This window comes from Anolis carolinensis, chromosome 2 (assembly GCF_035594765.1).
Source record: "Anolis carolinensis isolate JA03-04 chromosome 2, rAnoCar3.1.pri, whole genome shotgun sequence".
Classification (NCBI taxonomy): Eukaryota; Metazoa; Chordata; class Lepidosauria; order Squamata; family Dactyloidae; genus Anolis; species Anolis carolinensis.
Genome location: NC_085842.1, coordinates 319,515,334 through 319,537,016, shown reverse-complemented (window position 1 = coordinate 319,537,016; position 21,683 = coordinate 319,515,334). Strand labels below are relative to the sequence as shown.

At 42.9% G+C, this 21,683-nt stretch overlaps 1 protein-coding gene across 9 annotated transcripts in view; it reads right to left on the bottom strand.

Annotated features, from left to right (window-relative positions):
- Nucleotides 1–21,683, bottom strand: part of celf4 (CUGBP Elav-like family member 4) — a 920,473-nt gene that overhangs the window by 117,084 nt on the left and 781,706 nt on the right. The gene's annotated exons all lie outside the window — the stretch shown is intronic.

Genomic DNA, 21,683 nt, shown 5'->3' with positions numbered 1-21,683 from the left:
ACATCCTCCACTGGTATTCAATGGCCAATTTCCAGTAGACCATAGAGCAATGGTTCTAACCTGGGGTCCCCAGATGTTTTTGGCCTACAACTCCCAGAAACCCCAGCCAGTTTACCAGCAGTTAGGATTTCTGGGAGTTGAAGGCCAAAAACATCTGGAGACCCTAGGTTGAGAACCACTTCCATAGAGCCATTTAATAAATTCCTAAAGGCTCTTTGAAACACTTAGATTTATCCCTACGGAATGGACATTCTTTGGATTCTCTGGAAAGTCTATAACACAGCTATACCGACAGCAGTATACTATATACTAATTTTACATAATTGTTCATGGTTTGCATCCACTGACTTGCCCATAGCCAACCGAATGTGATCCATAATTGAGAAGATCATATCACCGAGTGTCATCTGTATCTGACCAGAGGTAAAACATAGACAAAATATGTCCCAAACCAATCTCTAAATCAGGCAATTGCAAGATGATGTAGAAATCAGTTTTTGCCCAAGTTCTGTAGAATGTATTTATTTATTTGTTATTGTGTTTGTATGCTGCCTTTATTCCAGAGTGGAACCCAGTGCAAATTCCAAAATGATGATCAAAAAACCCACAATAAAAATGTAAAACAATTAAAACTACATAAAATCAAGTCTGGTGGAGTCTCCTCTGGAGGTTTTTAAACAGAGGTTAGATGAGCATCTGTCAGAAGTGCTTAGATTGTGCATGGCACAATGGGATGACCCTTGTGATCTCTTCCAACTCTTATGATTCTATGGAAGATATTTTAAAAAGCAAGCAGAAACAAAAAGGATAAAATATGCCTGTAAAAAGATCTTTGCTTACATCTTGAAGACCTAGAATTCCAACCTCGGGGCTGCATCATCCTTCCAGGGCCCACATGTGAATCCCAGACCACAATGCTTTCAGAGCTAGTATACAGAATAAATTCAAAAAGAAGGACTCCTGGGAAGAGAGACCTTGTAGGTCTCGGTTCTGAATATTCTGAACCGGTTCCACATTTTGCAATCAAGCCGCAGAGAATTTTACCAGAAAAAAACCGAAATGAAATAAAAAAGAACTACCCTTCCATCATGCATGTAAGAGCACTCTTTCTACCCGATGCATAAATGCTTAATTTATAGTTCATTAAATACTATGTAAATGTTCATGAGCAGCAATTTCTCCCCCTCCCCTAGAGACATTTACAGAACAGATGTAACCAATTTGAATAAATACTTGTCAATAAATAAACAAATTCTCCAGGCTTTCTTTTTTTTAAGTGCAAAGTGCAAAAGGAAGATATGTGCTGGAGTTAACCCTTCCGTGAAGACTAAACCTGAGCCATAGGAGAGAAGCCAGAGTCAGTGTCCAACCATGGAGTGTACATGCATGACCCATGTATGTTTGACCAATGTGGACCATTCACATCCAATTCAAAGTTGCAGAATGGAACTTAGTTCCTGGATGTGCATTGTATACAGGGGCAAAATATGTATTGATGTGCATTGCATATTGCTCAGGGGGAAACCATTCTGTGCATGGATCTGGATGTGAATTTGATAGAACATTTTGGAGCCCATCTTCACTGTCATATAATGCAGTTTAAAACTGCATTAGTTGGTCAGTTTAGACTAAAAATGCAGTTTACCTGCATCAAGCTACATTATATGAGTCAACATTGACCATCTAATGCAGTTTCAAACTGCATTATAGAGCCATGTAGATGGGGCCTCGGTTGGACCTTTGGTTCGGTTGCTCAACATTGCCATTTAACACAACATTTGCAGAACACAATTCATGTCCAACTTTTCCCTTGGAGATGCATGCTACACAACCCTGAAGGAAGATTGAGGATGGGGGAGAACGATTATGTGGAAATCAGGTATGTATACATAGTAAGTAAGCGTAGTATATGTGGTACCATGAAGGCATACATTTCAGGACATCATGTTAGTCTTTGGGGTACGTCCACATTGTAAAATTAATGCAGTTTGAGTCCACTTTATCTAGGCAATTGGGGTTTATATACATATATCTGTGTAATGTCCAGGGTGAGAGAAATAACTCTTGTCTGTTTGAGGCAAGTGTGAATGTTGCCATTGACCACCTTGATTAGCATAGAATAGCCTTACAGCTTCGAGACCTGGCTGCTTCCTGCCTGGGGGAATCCTTTATTGGAAGGATTCCCCCAGGCAGGAACAACACTCCAAAAACGAGGAATTCCAGACAAGAAACAATCAGGGCCAGCTAATGGCCTTCCAACAAAGGATTCCCCCAGGCAGGAAGCAGCCTGACCTTGAAGCTACAAGGCTATTCTATGCTAATCAAGATGTTCAATTGCAATATTCACACTTGCTTCAAACAGACAAGAGTTCTTTCTCCCACCGTGGACATTATTCCACAGATATATAAACCCCACTTGCCTTGTTTCCTACAGACCTCACAACCTCTGAGAGTGCCTGCCATAGATGTGGGTGAAACGTCAGGAGAGAATGCTTCTTATATATGGAAACAGGAGAAGACTAAATAGTTAAAATGGACAATATAAATAGACTATCACCGCTTTGAGATATAAAAATCTGGAAGTTTAAGGAATAAACAGAAGAAGAAAGAAAGGAAAAGGGATTTTTTTTCCTTTTTCTTTATTTACACCACAAAGAAGAATGGAAGAGCTTTTTACCCCTCTGTATATTTTATTATTATTATTTTAATATATATATATATATATATATATATATATATATATATATATATATATATATATACACACACACACACACACACACATATACATATATATACATATATGTGTGTGTGTATATAAATTTTCTCTCTCTCTCTTTTTCTTTTCTCTTATCTAAGTTTTGATATTTCCCACTTTTCTATTTATTTAGATTGTTCTCCCACTTTTTTATGTAAAAGAAATCTGTCTTTATTTTAATAAATATTATTAATAAAAAAAGAGGAGAGAATGCTTCTTGAACATGCCACACAGTCTGGAAAAACCCACAGCAACCCCGTGATTTTGGCCATGAAAACCTTTGACAACACAGATTTGTACCCTTGTTTCTGAGCGTTGAGGTCTGGCAACCCTATTGCCAATCCATTCATAGCCTAGAAGAACTATTATTAAGCCTTGGCCCCTAATGCCAGGTTCCCAACTCTCAGAAAAACTTCTTGCCCTGGCACTCGGAGTGCTCCAAGGCTTAACTGGGAGTATTGCCGCAAGCCTTCTCCATCCCTCCTTCACTCCCTCCCTTTGAGCAACCTGCCTTTCATGCTGACAGCATTATGAACTTGTCAGATTAAATATGCAGTGTTTCCTTTTTCTCCCTCCGTAATAATAAAAAAAGGAATCCAACTCCCGATGTTTATAGGAAGTCCTAGCACCTTTCCTGGTGCAAACAGGGGTTAAATTATGCCTTGTTCTATTTGTATTTAAATGTTCTGTTTCAATGAGAAGTTGTGAGGCAGAGGTGTCAGACGGGCCGGGCGAACAAGACAGCGTGCAATAAAGGCACAAGGCGCAGGCGGGCAGAGAGGTGAGAATCAGCAATTAACAAGGCAGGAGGGCACGGGGAGGAAGGGGCCCGGCTGCACCGCAGGACGGGTGGCAATCAGGTTGCCGGAGTCATGGGGCAGAAGTGATTGGCAGCCGAACTGGGTTGCATTATCATATAAATGGATGCAAACTTTCCCGACATGTGCACCCAAGGAAAAGCAGGGATTATGAGAAAGGCAGAATCTTTCCAAAGTAATGAATTATCTGGAGAAGGAAGGCAAGGGAAGGAGGAAGGAAGGAAGGAAGGTCCAATAGTGACCAATATAAGGCAAAGATTTTCCCCCGACATTAAGTCTAGTTGTGTCCGACTCTGGAGGTTGGTGCTCATCTCCATTTCTAAGCCGAAGAGCCAGCGTTGTCCGTAGACACCTCCAAAGTCATGTGGCTGACATGACTGCATGGAGTGCTGTTTCCTTCTTGCTGGAGAGGTACCTATTGATCTACCCACATTTGCATGTTTTTGAACTGCAGAAGCTGGGGCTAACAGTGGGAGCTCACCCTGCTTCCCAGATTCGAATTGCCCACCTTTTGGTCAGCAAGTTCAGCAGCTCAGTGGAGTCGCAATATATTCACCCAAAATCTCAAAGATGAAAACCAGGATACATGTGGCCAAGGAATGAAGGAAAGAAGGAAGGAGTTTAACAGTGACCAACATACCCTTCCCCATCTCACAGATCAGAGCCAGGTGTTGTAGTCTAATAATACAGTATCTGGTTTTGTTGTTATGGATAGCTCGAAAAGCGAGGATGAGGAGAGCTAACTGTTCCAGCTTTCATAGACCTGTGAAGTTAGAGGTCTCAGCTGCGCAGGTCTTCGAGATTAGCTGAGAAGACAGCCAGAAACAGGTAACATCTGTGAACTTAAGAGTTTAAGGAGCCTAGGCATTCACCTTGTTGCTGGCTCCAACATCAGTCCTGGAAGCTATGATTTTGTACTCTTGTTGTCTCATGTTTTCTGAACTCTGGATTTACCTTGAACCTTGACTTACAGACTCTGATTCAACCATGTACTCTAGACACTCTGGTAATTACGACCCTGGAATGGCTTCTGTACTTGCGTTCATGTGCTAATATTTACACCTCTACTGGACTATCAGCTTGACCTCAGACTGTTGATTAATGCTTTGTTAGGGTTGAAGCTTCTGACATTTACAAACATTTATTGAGAACAATAAATTACAGTTCAAGCAGTTCACATGTTTAATAGGCAGTCATTTTGGTGTCACCACACTCTGATGGTGCCACCTGGCGCACTTTTGCACCCCTAGTCATGGCACTCTTAAGGCACTAAGTGTAACAAATCTTCATTTTGCCAATCTCAGTATCTTTCCCTGTTTATGAGTAAACCAAGACATATGCTAGAAGAGTGAGCAAATAAGACACACTATCAGAGACGGAAAGGAAACCCTTTTGTGCCCAGATACAAAGGTGGTTTGGGTCCCAAGTGGCAAAATCCATCCTAAGGAAATGATATTTACTGCTCTTCCATAGTGCCCACCGTCGTGTTTCTAACAGAGTCTGCCTCAAGCTTCCAGATGAGAGAAACCTCACCATCCATCCCACTGACCTCTTGCCCCGTGCCCCGTGGCATGTTCCAGACATCCTGACTAACTCAACAGCAGGATCGATGCAGCCTCCGGTTAGTGGAGAAATGTATTTCTAGCCTTTCTCCTTAAATCACCGCTTTCTTTGCAGGCTCAAAGTTCCAGGCAGAGTGACGTGAAGCTAGTTCAAAGCAAATGATTGACTGGAGGAATTTCCTGGTCTCCTCCGGTTATCCTTAATTTGAAATACTAGCATTGTGATGAGCCAAGTGCAAGAACCGGAACAGAAATGCCGTTTCTGCTCCGGTGATTTGCCCACAATCCGGTGTTCCAGTCAAGCACATGGCACAGTCCGCTCTACGGAAGGACTAGTTCTCAAAACTATTTGGCAGGCGCCAGAGGTGATGTCTGTTGACAGATTCCCATCTTGAGCATGACTCAGATCATGTCAGTTTTAAACTGACATGGCTTGGTTAGGAAGATTCTTCAAGACATTTCAAGTCACATTTGGGATTATGTGCTGAAATGCTCGCAAGACTTGTTGAATACGCACACACCTTCCTGGAAGCAGCAGCACAAAAACCGGGGAGGCACTTGAATGAATGCAGAAACAGCTGGGAAAATGGTCAAGAAAGGAAAGGGGGAAGTAAGTAGGTTGTGTGCTAAGAATCACTCACTTATTTTGATGACCAATCATGAAAATGAACCAGACACAGAGAACTGGGTTGAATAATGGCCACTATTTGATCTCCAACCTTTTTGATTGAGTTATGCCTGGCACTGAGCAAATGTCAGGAGGACCTGATATGGGTCCAATGGCATTGGAAGATATGCAATTATGGCACAATGTTGGAATTCAACAGATGGGTGATAGTGTGCAACTACTGTGCAATTGGTTGAGTATATATTATGCGAGTGTGATGGGCAATTTGGCCTAGAGCAGTGATTCCCAAAGTGAGTGCTACCGCCCCCTGGTGGGTGCTGCAGCAATCCAGGGGGGCGGTGATGGCACCTATTAGTATATGGGGGCGGGGCCAGAGGAGGGTCGGGGCCTCTTTCCAAGTGCCGGAGACAGGGCTGAGCACCTGAGGCACCTGTTAGGACACAGGGGAGAAGCTAGAGGAGTGGGCGTGGCTTCTTCCCAAGAGCCCGAGACAGGGCTGAGAATCTATACCTCTACTGAGGCGCTTCTTGGGACACAGAGGGCGGAGCTAGGGAAGGGGGCGGGGCCTCCTTCCAAGAGCCTGAGACAGGGCTGAGCCTCTATACCTCTCCTAAGAGGGCTTTGAGGACTAAAGGGCGTGGCTAGGGACAGGGGTGGGGCCTCTTCCCAAGAGTGCGAAACAGGGCTGAGCCTCTGTTTACTTCCCCTGAGGCGCTTGTTAGAACACGGGGGCAGGGTATAGAGGTTCAGCCTTGTCAGGCACTTGGGAAGAGGCCCCGTCCCCTCCTCTGGCCCTGTCCCCTGTGTCTTGGCAGGCTCTGCAGGACAGGGATAGAAGCTCAGCCCTACCTCTGAGCTCGTAACTCTACCCATCCCAGTCCTGGCTGCCCGTTTGTGGCCCACCCACCTCCCCCTCCCCCTCCCAGCCCTGCATCTTGGACTGGGGAGAGGTGTTGGATTATGGTTGTATGTATATGAAATGTAAATCAAGTGTTTCTGCTGTTTTTGCAAGAGTATGTGTTTCAGCAATGAAACAGTTAACAGCAGGCTAGTTTTGACTGACAGCCTGTTGTGATTGCTATGACCTATCAGGCATAGTTTCCGGCCTTGGATGGGTGGAAACTTCCTTCGGACTGAGGAATGTTCTTCTTATCTCTGAGTGTGTTGAGCTGGTTGCTTGCCGAGGTGAGAGGCAAGAAGAAGAATGCCAGCTCAGAGTGATGGCTTTTGCTATGCTTTGTAAATATGTATTATAGATATTGAAATAAATGTTAGGACATTAGACTAGAAATGTCTTTGAGTCTGACATTGAACAGAGGAATTGGTGTGGCAGATGATTGCAACCAATTCATCAGGGTGCTGGAGAAGATGATTGATGGAGTCTGAAGAAACTCACCCAGCACGCACCCTGACACCTCCACGCTGTCAAGAGGCTCAGTCCCACCCTCTTGAGCAGGTGCCACGCCCACCCCTCTAAGCCACGCCCCCTTTCAGGGGGTGCTGAGTAATATTTTTTCTGGAAAGGGGGCATAGGTCAAATAAGTTTGGGAACCACTGGATTAGAGTAATCTCTAATGAAGGCTGAAGGTAATAAGAATACAATTTCTCTATCAGTTCAGAGCAAATCCTCCAAGATTCTTGACACCCTTTACAGGGTCAGAGGCGTGAAGCCTGATGTGTCAAGGAAATGAGTTTCAGCACCTAAACTCATTTCAACAGGTGACCTGCAGAGGCTTGCGGAAAACCTCCGGATACCAAAAAAGGCTGTGACATTAATACACTCATAGAATCATAGAATAGTAGAGTTGGAAGAGACCTCATGGGCCATCCAGTCCAACCCCCTGCCAAGAAGCAGGAAATCGCATTCAAAGCACCCCTGACAGATGGCCATCCAGCCTTTGCTTAAAAGCCTCCAAGGAAGGAGCCTCCACCACAGCCCTGGGGAGAGAGTTCCACTGTCGAACAGCCCTCACAGTGAGGAAGTTCTTCCTGATGTTCAGGTGGAATCTCCTTTCCTGTAGTTTGAAGCCATTGTTCCGTGTCCTAGTCTGCAGGGCAGCAGAAAACAAGCTTGCTCCCTCTTCCCTATGACTTCCCTTCACATATTTGTACATGGCTATCATGTCTCCTCTCAGCCTTCTCTTCTGCAGGCTAAACATGCCCAGCTCTTTAAGCCGCTCCTCATAGGGCTTGTTCTCCAGACCCTTAATCATTTTAGTCGCCCTCCTCTGGACGCTTTCCAGCTTGTCAACATCTCCCTTCAACTGTGGTGCCCAAAATTGGACACAGTATTCCAGGTGTGGTCTGACCAAGGCAGAATAGAGGGGGAGCATAACTTCCCTGGATCTAGACGCTATTCCCCTATTGATGCAGGCCAGAATCCCATTGGCTTTTTTAGCTGCCGCATCACATTGTTGGCTCATGTTTAACTTGTTGTCCACGAGGACTCCAAGGTCTTTTTCGCACACACTGATGTCAAGCGTCCCCCATTCTGTATCTTTGATTCCCACTGCATCATTTCAGGCTGGGATTTCATGAGAACTTTGGAGCAGCATGCAAAGGGAAGAGCGATGAAAAGAGGAAAGGAAGAGAGAGAGAAAGGATGGGATAGAGAACCTTAACTCTCCATTTTGCATTAATAATAACACTTGTGACGACATTTCAGATCAAATTAAACTTCATGCTTTAAATGACTGGAGGAGAGGTAATTGAAACCCCTCCTGAAGGTTGCCTCGGTTGCCCTGCTTTCTCTTTCCCTTTCTACATATTTTTTCCTTCCTTTCCCACCTCCCTTCCCAAGTTTAGCCACTGCCTCCTTAATATTAAAGGCAGCGATTAAATGGGATTCGCCAAAAGACAAAGGGCCGCAAAACCTGCCAATTGTTAATCCCTCTTTCGCTGTGCTTAAAAATTCCATTTCCTTCATTTGAAGAAAGGAGAACCAGACCGCCGCGCCTGGCTCTGATTTAAATTCTGGCATCGCAGGGCGATTGCTCCCTTCTCCCTCTCTTGACGTCTGAATGTATTCCTTTATTAACATTATCACCGCTTTCTGATTGCATTAAAATTCAACCACACGCTTCTCTCGACACTTCTACTTTTCCCCCTTTTCATTTTTAACCAATTCTTTTGCTAATTCCTTTTCTCTTAAACCAAAAAAGAGAGCCAGGTTTGCCCCTCCTCGGTTTGGAACGATAGAGAATACTATTGAAGAGCACCTGACGGCATTTTTTCTTCTTGCTTCTACAAGTTAGCCCTATTCACTTCTCCTTTACAAACAACTGGAAAAATGAAGAAAGAAAGAAATTCCATTATGTGGAAGACTTTTTTTCTTTTATAATATCACATGTTTCTTTCACTAATAGGAAATATGGATACGATCTTATACAGCGTCACACCATTGGAAATTATGTGTTAAAAATAATTCCTATTCCTTAATTTTATAAAAATAAATAAAACTCTCCATTTTGTAAATCGTTATTCCACTTGTTAAGGAATGCTTTCTTGGTTGCTGTGAGTTTTCTGGGCTGTATGGCCATGTTCCAGAAGCATTCTCTCCTGATGTTTCACCCACATCTATAGCAGGCATCCTCAGGGATTGTGAGGTCTCTAGGAAACAAGGCAAGTGGGGTTTAGATATCTGTGGAATAACATCCAGGGTGGGAGAAAGAATTCTTGTCTGTTTGAGGCAACTGTGTACATTGCAATTGGCTACCTTGATTAGCACTGAATAGCCTTGCAGGTTCAAAGCCTGGCTGGATCAAATCCGCAAGCATGTGGACAATTTCAACAGAAAGGAGGAAACCATGAAAATGAATAAAATCTGGCTACCAGTATTAAAAAAACTCTAAAACCAGGATAGTAAATAAAGAACAAAAATCAGAAGACAGGGGAATTCCAGACAAGAAACAATCAGGGCCAGCTAACACCTTCCAACAAAGGATTCCTCCAGGCAGGAAGCAGCCAGGCTTTGAAGCTGCCAGGCTATTAAATACTAATCAAGGTGGCCAACTGCAACATTTACTCTTGTCTCAAACAAGACATTCCACAGATATATAAAACTCACTTGCCTAGTTTCCAACAAACCCGACAACCTCTAAGGATGCCTGCCATAAATGTGGGTGAAATGTCAGAAGAGAATGCTTCTGGAACATGGCCAGACAGCCCGAAAAACTCACAGCAATCCAAAGATTCTGGCCATGGAAACCTTTGACAATACAATGTTGTCTTGGATTAGCAATACCCATTTAGCTTTAACACTTAACTGTAAATTGCAAATACTTTCATTTACTGGATGTTTTAATCAATAAAATAAGATGTTTTTATCAATATACGTTCATATACTGTCTGTTTTTAAACCAATGGCTCTTTTTAGTAATGTTCCTGGTCTCCTTTGTTTTAGTAATTCATGGAAAATTCAGCAGTTCAACTATTTAGCATCATCCAATTAATTTTCTTCAGCTTTATGGCACTTGTCCTAATACTAACACTTCTAAGTTTTGAGTCCAGTGTTGACTTAGCTGTCTGCCTGCAAAAGACACCTTTCCAGCATAAGTTCCTGTCACTGAAGATGATACGGCAAAGGAATATGGAGCACAACAGAACCAGGACCAGAAGACCAGACTTATGTCTTTGTCCATCTCTATAATTAAATAGTTTTTGTAATAACATTGTGCCTGAAATAAAGTTTGCATACCATCAAAAAACAAAGGTGTCCCTGTCTCAGGGTACATCCACACTGTAGAACTGTTGCAGTTTGAAACCATTTTAATCGCCATGGCTCAATGCAATGGAATTGTGAGAGATGGAGTTTTACAAAGTCTTTAACTTTCTCTCCTAAAGAGAGCTGATACCAAAGCACAAATTCTAGCATTGTGTACCATTGAGTCAAAGTGGTCAGATAGCATTAATTCTACAGTGCATTATTATTATTATTATTATTATTATTATTATTATTATTATTATTATTATTATTCACTTTTCTCAGGAGAAGGTGATGATTTACAATATCATAAGCTGCTAACAGGTCTATGAAGACAGCTCCTATAATGAAAACAGAGAGTTTCATCTATGCTGACGATCGTGCCATCACCCCTCAAACAGGGAGCTTTGAAATGGTTGAGCAGAAGCTCTCTGAAGCTTTAGGTGCTCTTACTGCCTATTACAGAGAAAACCAGATGATTCCTAATCAATCTAAAATGCAGACATGTGTTTTTCAACTTAAGAACAGACAAGCACCTCAAGCTCTGAGGATTATCTGGGAAGAAATTCCACTGGAGAAACGCAGCACACCAAAATATCCGGGAGTTACTCTGGACCAGGCTCTGTCTTACAAGAAGTGCTTCTTGAATATCAAGCAAAAAGTCAGTGCTAGAAATAATATCATTTGAAAGCTGACGGGCACAACCTGGGGATCACAACCTGACACAGTGAAGATACCTGCTCTTGCGCTTTGCTACTCTGCTGCTGAGAATGCATGCCCAGTATGGAATACATCTCACCACATTAAAACAGTGGATGTGGCTGTTAATGAGATGTGCCACATTATCATAGGATGTCTATGCCCTATACCACTGGATAAATTATACTATTTCGCTAGTATTGCACCACCTGATATCTGCTAGGAGTAGAAGCCACAATGAAAGGACCAAGCCATTGATATCTCCAGCCCATTCTCTGTTGGGATATCAGCCAGGATGCCAATGACTTAGATCAAGAAACAGCTTTCTAAGATCGACAGGAGAGCTGGCAAAAGCACCACAGCAAGCAAGAGTCCAAAAGTGGCAGGCTAAAACTGGGAACCTCAATCAGTGGCTGATACCGGATGAGAAACTCCCTCCTGGGCACACAGAAGGCTGGGCAATTTGGAAGGCACTGAACAGATTGCTCTGGCACCATGAGATGCAGAGCCAAGCTTAAGAAATGGGACTACGAAGTGGAGTCCACAACATGCAAGTGTCTTCAAATTACAGACCACTTACTACAATGCAGCCTGAGCCCTGCCATATGTACAATGGAGGACCTTCTGACAGCAACACCAGAGGCACTTGCAGTGGCTAGCTCTGGTCAAAGGAAATTTAGCATGATGTCAAGTTTTTAACTTTATGGTTTTTTATACATTATAGATATATTCTCAATTTGCTTCTGACACAATACATTATTATTATTATTATTATTATTATTATTATTATTATTATTATTATTATCAGCAGCAGCAGCATTCTACTTTCTCTCTCCATAAGCAGACTCAAATGCACCTGTGCAGATGTGTAGATGCCCCTGTGTGGACAATTCTGAATTTTGGAGTGTTTCGGATTTTTTCATTCCGAGTAAAGGATGCTCAACCTGCATATTCCCAAGTACTGGGTTGTTCATGAAATGGGAAATGAAAACAAAGGGGTTTTTATGTCTTTTTTTTTTTTTTTGGGAGGTCTTAGCTTAACAAAGGTATTTTTAATTCACTCTCCAGTTTGGGAGGAGGAATAATGGCATCTCTGTTGCAATTCACCGAACCCATTCAAAGTGGCTGTTGAATGGTAAACAGGTTTATGGGCTGTAAGTGAGAAATCAAATCAAGGAGGAAGAGGGAGGTTGGGGAAGAGAGGGGAAGAGAGTTATCTGAATTGCAGAGCAATTGTGCATGGAAGGGGAGGAGAGAGAGAATAAAATATTAAGAAATAAAGGGCTAATGAAGTTTGTTTTCCGCAAACCTCGCCTGCGCTCCCAACTCCTGTCCCTCCCCGAGAGACTCTCCGAAGCAAGTTGGACTCGGGGTGAACTTGCGGATTTTTCCAGGCAGCTGAAAGATTGGGAGCTCAAGCCTGAGGTAGCAGCAGTCGCTTCCATTCCCCCTCATTAAATATCTCAGGGAATGAGCTACCATTTCCCCACTGCACACAATAAAACACACAATGATGGGGTTTTGTGGCTGTGTATCTGGAGTGGGGGCAGACGGATCCAGGCTGAAAACAGTACCAAAGCAACATTACTTTAGGAACTCAGGAAAAGAGTTGGATATTTAGCACATTGAGCTCTATTATTACTATCTGTTTTGCGGCTTGGCACCCTCAAGAGTGTTGGGCTATTATTGCATCCACCCTCATAGATTTGCCAGGGATAGGGGCATAGGACCCCAATGAAAGTGGGGGAAATGCTGCCTTTTTGCTCGAGAAAATACCTTTCAAAGAATCTCTTGGTCCTACACTTCGATTCTATGATGAACTTCCACTACAGAGCTGTGATGAAGGTATTCTCTTTAGGAATCTCTACTTCTTCCAGCACAACTTTGTGGTCACTAGTGCCTCTTCCACACAGCTGTACAAAATCCACATTGAACTGGATTATAACCTAGTTCAAAACAAATATTGTGAATTATCTCCCTTGATGTTCTGGGTTATATGGCTGTATGGAAGGGTCCTAGGAAAGGCTGCAGCACTTTGCTTTTGCCTGAGCGAAAGCAAGCTGAGGCCCCATCTACATTGCCATATAAAATCCAGATTATCTGATATATGTAGATTAATATAATCCAGTTTAAATCAGATAATCTGGATTTTATATGGCAGTGTAGATGGGACTTGTGTCTCCACCTCCTTGTTCCCTCTCCTGACCCGGGTGTAAACTACTTTTGTACTTCAGACTCAATTGGCAGTGACCAAAGTAAACCAGGGACTAAAGGGGAAAATGGGAAGAGGAGAGAGAAACTGGTGCATTTTGAAAGTAGCTGAAAAAGTGTGGTAACAGAGGAATAATTGGGACTGTCCCTGGAAAACTGGGACAGTTGGAAGGCATGAAATACAGGAGCTTTAGCAATAATAACAAAGAAAAGTTTTAACACATTTTTTGCACAATTGTGCATGTTTAATACAATTTTTCCAGGCCTATCCTTCACCAAATTTTCCAGGTCCATCCTTCATATGCCCCCAATCCAGCACTGATTGAGATAGACCTGAACTCCATTGACCTCCCCAAGGAAAGTTGGAAAAGCTACTTTGAAATTTCAGATCCCCAAAAACATTGGTTCTCCTTCTCCCTCAATTTCCAGATCTGATTTTGACATAACTAAGGAAGCAAGGCAGTGTGGGGAATGGCGGTGGACCTGACTGAAAGGGTTGAGATGGAAGAGAAGGCAGGTGGGGAGGGAAACCAACAGATAATAAGAAAGCCCTGGCTGCCCTCTGCTTTTATGCACTTCTCGGGATGGCTCCCCACAGAATTACGCTGTCGCCCTGCAGGAAAGCATGTAATAACCGAAAATACGGTGTCAAAAGGAATTTTTCAGGCCTTGACAGCTCATACATTACAGTTCGTTGACTCCTTCCTGGCTCTAGATTTAAATTAATAGGCAGCCAGATATATAGTTTGCTTTTCCTTTAAAAAATATTTCTAATCTTGCTGCTGCATGGCACAAAAGTGATGCAGGCTGCCTCCATTTGTAACCCCCCCCCCCCACCTAATTTTCAGAGTTTTCATTTGAAGAAGAGGCACATAGAAAGCTCGGGTCAAGGCCATGTCAAAACTACACTTTTCTAAGACTTCGACACTGCAGTTTGACACCGGTTTAACTTTTGTGAACTCCATTTTATGGGATCCTGGGTTTTGTGGTGCATTGTAGCACCAGAGTTCTTTAACAAATAAGGGCAAATATCTCTCAAAACTATAAACCTCAGAATTTCATAGTCTTAAGTCATGACAGTTAAGATACTACAAAACTTATACCTGTATAATTCTTTTGTATGGATATAACGTCTCTTGAGGAATCGACAGGCACTATAAGTGCCATGGATCCATTCTAGGTGTTGTGAGAAGAGAAGCATAATAGCTGAATAGTGTGTGGGGGTATGTGGAAACTTTGCGTCTTGTCTTTTGTGATAAAAATACTAATTTAGATATAAGTGACTATTAAAGATTGGGAGCCTGTGTTAGTTATGGAATCATTGTTGATATTAACTGGTGTCAAGTTGACTTTGATTTATAGCAGTCTGATGGATGAGAGACCTCCATCCCGTCATCATATCCTCAACACAAGATTCTGCACAAGATTCGTATATGGCTGTTTTGCGCGGAAACAACATTTTTCTGTACAGAAACATTTTTTGTGCAGAAAATTCAGTTTCCTATGCAAAAAATACAAAATGACCATGACTAAGTTTGGTGCAGAACAAATAACGAAGTACAAAGTCTTAGAAAACTGTACTTCAATCTCTTTTGATGAAAAGAAATAGGCTAAAATTACTTGCTGAAAGAATTGCATCCCAAACTTCCGAATTGTGAATTAAGCCCTGCCAAAGTTTTGCCTTGACTTCTTCGGTGCTTACAAATGTCAAAGATTGGTTTCCTGTTGTGTTCTTGTGCCATCTTTTCAAACTCCTTTTGTCTGATTAAGATAATATGCAGGCCATTTCCAGGCTTTTAAGGCTCAGAGCGAGAATTTTCTGCAAAAAATACCTTGTCAGAAGTGACAGCCAAATAAGATAACCTTTTACTCCATTTGTCAAAGTGCCCAGAGCTCCTTATTTCAAAAGAAGAGCAATAAACTGGGAGCGGAGCAATTGTGTCTGGAATCCGGAGAGTTTTAAACAAATGGATAGGTTTAAAACAATAACTGGAACGCTCAAATGAGATTTTTTGTGTGTAAAGAGCCTGTTGATCATCAGCTGTGGCTTGTTTATTGGAGGAACCAATTGGATAATTCGATACAATTAAACTCAGAAAACGCACGGAAATATGATGTTTATTCATCTCCTGCTTCCGTTCCCGTAATTGAATGTTGTGGTTTGTAAAGTACGAAAGTGTTTCTAATGCTGCGTTGTAGCCAAGTGAAACTCATTTAATCACACTCAATGGGTCAAATGCAACATTACGGCATGCGCGATTGAGTTGCACCTGTATTCCCTTGGCAAATGCATCATTAACTAGCAAAATATATCCTGCGGATGCAGGGAAAGAGAACGGGAGATGAAACCATACTATGCCGTACGTTGGAAACGCCAACGGGTGATGAAATGTCCATTCCGGAGCCTCATGCGTGTATGCGGGTGGGTACCTCGATGCTAATGTGTGTCAATTTATCATTCTCCCAACAATGGGAAAAAACAGATTGTGGTTTTTGCCCCTGAAAAGACAATATTATTACAAACAGAACAAATGCTCTCAGATGTCTAAATGGTACAATAATGAAGCTGGGAAAGAAGGTGCCTCCGGAGAATAGCTACTGTGGCCTCTCGGATCTCGTTCCATGAATTGTTCATACCAAATGCATCATGGCCATTTTTTGAAACATAGTCATTGCAAAAATGACTCATGGGTGCCTGACTAAGGACCAAGGCCAAGTAGGGGAGCCAAAATTCATCGGAAATGAAGGAATATTATAGTATGTCCCCTGTTCGGGATTGAAGTTATAAGAGCTCCATTCTGTAACCAAACTGGCAACCCCAGTCAGTCCCCACAGAATTCAAGGCTCTATGTCAGGGGTCCCCAAACTAAGGCCCGGGGGCCGGATGCGGCCCTCCAAGGTCATTTACCTGGCCCCCGCCCTGAGTTTTATAATATAATATTTTATATCAGTTTTAATAATATAATATATAGTATATACATATAATATTTTAAAATATCATAATGTTATACAATATAATACTAATAATAATACCATATAATAATATTAATTATATGTTATATATTACATATAATATTACAGTATAGTGGTATAATTCAATATAGTAATATATAATATTAATATTGTGCTATGCTAATAATATAATATATTCTATGTACATACAGCTGCTCTGAGTCCCCTTCGTGGTGAGAAGGGTGGGATATAAATGTAGTAAATAAATGTAGTAAATAAATAAATAAATAAATAAATAATTTAGGCTCGCCCAAAGTCTGAAATGATTTGAAGGCACACAACAACAACAACAATCCGAATTAACTTGACTATCTCATTGGCCAGTAGCAGGCCCACACTTTCCATTGAAATCCTGATAGGTTTATGTTGGTTAAAATTGTTTTCATTTTTAAATATTGTATTGTTCTTTCATTGTTGTTGCTGTATTGCACTACAAATAAGACATGAAGTGTTCATAGGAATTTGTTAGTATTTTTTTTTTCAAATGATAATTCGGCCCCTCAACAGTCTGAAGGACTGTGGACCGGCCCTCTGCTTTAAAAGTTTGAAGACCCCTGCTCTATGTGAATGTTAGAAAATTTTGAACATTTCCGCTACCTTGACACCAACCTCTCCACAAAAGTCAACATTGACACTGAAATACAACACCGCCTGAGCTCTGCGAGCGCAGCATTTTTCCGAATGCAGCTGAGAGTGTTTGAGGATCAGGACATCAGTAGGGATACCAAGGTGCTTGTTCATAAAACTATTGTCCTCCCAACTCTGTTATATGCTTGTGAAATGTGGACTGTCTACAGATGTCACACTCAACTTCTGGAATTATTCCATCAGCGTTGCCTCCTAAAAATCCTACAAATCTCTTGGGAAGACAGGCGGACAAATGTCAGCGTGCTGGAAGAAGCAAAGACCACCAGCATTGAAGCGATGCTCCTACGCCATCATCTCCGCTGGACTGGCCACATTGTCCGAATGCCTGATCACTGTCTCCCAAAGCAGTTACTCTACTCCCAACTCAGGAATGGAAAACAGAGCATTGGTGGGCAGGAAAAGAGATTTAAAGATGGGATTTAAGCTAACCTTAAAAACAGTGGCATAGACACCAAAAACTGGGAAGCCCTGGCCCTTGAGCGCTCTAACTGGAGGTCAGCTGTGACCAGCAGTGCTGTGGAATTTGAAGAGGCATGAATGGAGGGCGAAAGGGAGAAATGTGCCAAGAGGAAGGCATGTCAAGCCTACCCTGACCAGGACCACCTTATTTATTTATTTTATTTTATTTACAGCATTTATATTTCGCCCTTCTCACCACGAAGGGGAGTCAGGGTGGATCACATTGCACACATAAAGGCAAACATTCAATGCCATAACATATAACAGAGGCAGATACAAGACACAGGCACGGGCTGGCCTCGAACTCATGACCTCTTGGTCAGAGTGATTTGTTGCAGCTGGCTTGCTTTCCAGCCTGCGCCACAGCCCGGTTCCTTCCATCTAGAAACTGATGTCTTCACTGTAGAAGAACATGCGGGTCAAGAATAGGACTCCACTGTCACCTACATACCACACGCCAAGACACTACACTTGGAAGGTCATCAAACTCAGACCACGAGGGATCACCTAATTAGTAAGTAAAGTATCCAAACTGGCAACTCCAATCAGTCACCACATAATTCATACCCCAATGTGAAGCTTTCCACTAACAAAATGGTATGAAACCCTGAAGCAGAACGTTGCCTGAAAGATGGGACTCTGTTTCCTGTTAGGGAGGCCAGGCAGGAAGAAAGCAGGAAGCTTTTAACCCCCGTCAGTCATCTGTCTCCCTCTCCGGCTGATGTGATCCCATTGCAAGCCTGACAGCCTTTCATTCCAACTGCAAAGAACCTCCGTCCTCTCTTCTCTTTCCTTCTATTTATCCACGAGGAAGTCTTGCTTTAATATGAACCATTTCCTTGCCTTGCCTTCAGTTGATGCTCCACCTTTTCCCCATGAATGAGAAACAGGGCAACTCACCATAAAATAGTGCAAAGACAGAAAGCGAATAAAAAGATGAATAAAAATGCCAATAAAAGGGGGAAAAAACCACTACTTCTCCATTTAAAAGCCCTTTCTGTTGCAAGTGAGCTGACTTGTCAAAGTCCTAAGGGATACCGGAATAAAAAGTCTTTGTCTTCAGGTAGAAGACAAAGAATAAAGAGTTCTTTCTTTCTTTCTCCTCACTCTCACTATCCCTTTCTCGCCCTCTCTTGCTCTCTCATACCTTCCTGCTTTCCTTTTCCCCCTCCTTCCCTTTCTCTTTCTTCTAGCTTTCTCTATTCTTTCTTTATTCCTTCTCCTTCCTTTCTTCTCTCTCTTTTTTCCTCCCCTTCATTCTTCCTCCCTCTCTTCTTTGTTTCTTCTCCCTCTCTCCTTCCTTTTCTCTCTTCCCTCTCTCTCTTTCCTTTTTCTATTTCTCCCTCCCTCCCTCCTTCCTTCCTTCCCTTCCCTTCCCCCTCCCTCCTTCCCTTTCTCTTTCTTCTTCCTTTCTCCTTCCTTTCTTCCCTTCTTCCTTTCACTCTTTCCTTCTTTGTTTCTTCTCCCCTCTTCTTCCTTCCCTTCTTCTCTCCCTTCCTCCTCTTTACTCCACTTTTCTCTCTCCTTCCTTCCTTCCTTCCTTCCTTCCTTCCTTCCTTCCTTCCTTCCCCTCCCTCTCTTCTTTGTCTCTTCTCCCCCTCTCCTTCCCTTCCTCCTACTTCCTCCTTTCTCTTTCCCTCCCTATTTCTCTCTCCTTCCTTCCTTCCTTAATTCCTTCCTTCCTTCCTTCCTTCCTTCCTTCCTTCCTTCCTTCCTTCCTTCCTTCCTTCTCTTTCTCTTTCTTCCTTTCTCTCTCCTTCCTTTCTTCTTCTCCCTCTCTCCTTCCTTCTCTCCTGCTCTCTCTTCCCCATCTCTCTTTCCCCTCCCTATTTCTCTCTCCATCCTTTCTTTCTTCCTTCTCCTTCTTTTCTTTATCTCACTCCCTCCTTCTTTCCTTCCCCCTTCCCCCTCCCTCCCTCCTTTGTTTCTTCTCCCTCTCTTCTTCCTTCCCTCCTTCTCTCTCTTTCCTCCCTCTCACTCTTTACCCTCCCTCCTCCTTCTCTCCTTCCTTCCTTCCTTCCTTCCTTCCTTCCTTCCTTCCTTCCTTCCTTCCTTCTCCTCCCTCCTTCCCTTTCTCTCTCTTCTTCCTTTCTCTCTCCTTCCTTTCTTCCTGTCACTCTCTCCTTCTTTCCTTTCCTTTCCTTCCCCTCCCTTCCCCTCCCTCTCTTCTTTGTCTCTTCTCCCTCTCTCCTTCCCTTCCTCCTACTTCCTCCTTTCTCTTTCCCTCCCTATTTCTCTCTCCTTCCTTCCTTAATTCCTTCCTTCCTTCTCTTTCTCTCTCTTCTTCCTTTCTCTCTCCTTCCTTTCTTCTTCTCCCTCTCTCCTTCCTTCTCTCCTCCTCTCTCTTCCCCCTCTCTCCTTCCCCTCCCTATTTCTCTCTCCATCCTTTCTTTCTTCCTTCTCCTTCTTTTCTTTATCTCACTCCCTCCTTCTTTCCTTCCCCCTTCCCCCTCCCTCCCTCCTTTGTTTCTTCTCCCTCTCTTCTTCCTTCCCTCCTTCTCTCTCTTTCCTCCCTCTCACTCTTTACCCTCCCTCCTCCTTCTCTCCTTCCTTCCTTCCTTCCTTCCTTCCTTCCTTCCTTCCTTCCTTCCTTCCTTCTCCTCCCTCCTTCCCTTTCTCTCTCTTCTTCCTTTCTCTCTCCTTCCTTTCTTCCTGTCACTCTCTCCTTCTTTCCTTTCCTTTCCTTCCCCTCCCTTCCCCTCCCTCTCTTCTTTGTCTCTTCTCCCTCTCTCCTTCCCTTCCTCCTACTTCCTCCTTTCTCTTTCCCTCCCTATTTCTCTCTCCTTCCTTCCTTAATTCCTTCCTTCCTTCTCTTTCTCTCTCTTCTTCCTTTCTCTCTCCTTCCTTTCTTCTTCTCCCTCTCTCCTTCCTTCTCTCCTCCTCTCTCTTCCCCCTCTCTCCTTCCCCTCCCTATTTCTCTCTCCATCCTTTCTTGCTTCCCTCTCCTTTTCTTAATCTCACTCCCTCCTTCTTTCCTTCCCCCTTCCCCCTCCCTCCCTTCTTTGTTTCTTCTCCCTCTCTTCTTACTTCCCTCCTTCTCTCTCTTTCCTCCCTCCCACTCTTTACCCTCCTTCCCTCCTTCCTCCTTCTCTCCTTCCTTCCCCTCCCCTCCTCTCTTCCAGCCCCAAGCATGCAGAATTGAACTGACACTCTCAATAAACAGGGCTTCTCTCTGCCTAATTAGCACATCTAATTCCTTCCAGAGGAATTTCTGATACAAAAGTGACTTCAGAAGATGGCCCAAAGGTTCATTATCAGATGACAGGGTGTCTATGTGCGCTCACGGAGGTTTCTCTAGAAAGGTCATGGGTGGATGTTTATAGAAATCCCCCAATCCCCTCTTCTTCTGCAGAGATACAATCAGCGACCCACTTGTACTTAATACATACTATTAATACAGAACAGAGATACTTGTGGGCTGGGACCTGGCTGTGTCTGGCCTGGTAGCGAGAGCTGATCCTCGTTAAAGGACACTAACGATGGCCGACATCCGGGATGCGCTAATTGAACCTCAGAAAGACTTTTCAGAACAGCTCTTTCCATCAGTATAGAAAAGAGGACATCAAAGTCCTTAAAGAGCACAGATTTCAATGTATATTTAAGTGGATGACAGGCCAGGATTTTAATGTCAAATTGGATCAAAAAAGACAGAGAAGGAATTTATGAAATATTTCACATTTCTAGAGTCTTCCTCTCTTGGAAAAGAGATTGTAATTGTGCAGATAAAATGACTCTCATCTTTTTTTGCTCCAAATACACCCATGGAGCTGATCTGCTGTAAATTCTGGATAGAGTTTGACCCCTGTATCTGCTGGACCCATGTTTCAAGACCTTCTGTGGATACCTAAAATTTAGGACCCTATATTTTGACTAGGGCTGGAAACATACCACAGAATAGCACAGAAGGGCCTAGAAAGACTCATAAATACTTCTGTTTGAAGGCTTCTGTAGTTCCTCCAGGGCTAGTCTGTGGTATGCATGGACCAGAAGAATATCATAGAATTGCCCTGGAAGATCTAGAAAGGGCCATAAATATTTCTGGTTTCAGGCATCTGTAGATCCTCCAGTGCTCTTTTATGATATGCTTGGGTCAGAGGGATATCCTAGAAGGGTTGTTGTATGTTTTCTGAGCTGTATGGCCATATTCCGGAAGTATTATCTCCTGACGTTTCACCCACATCTATGG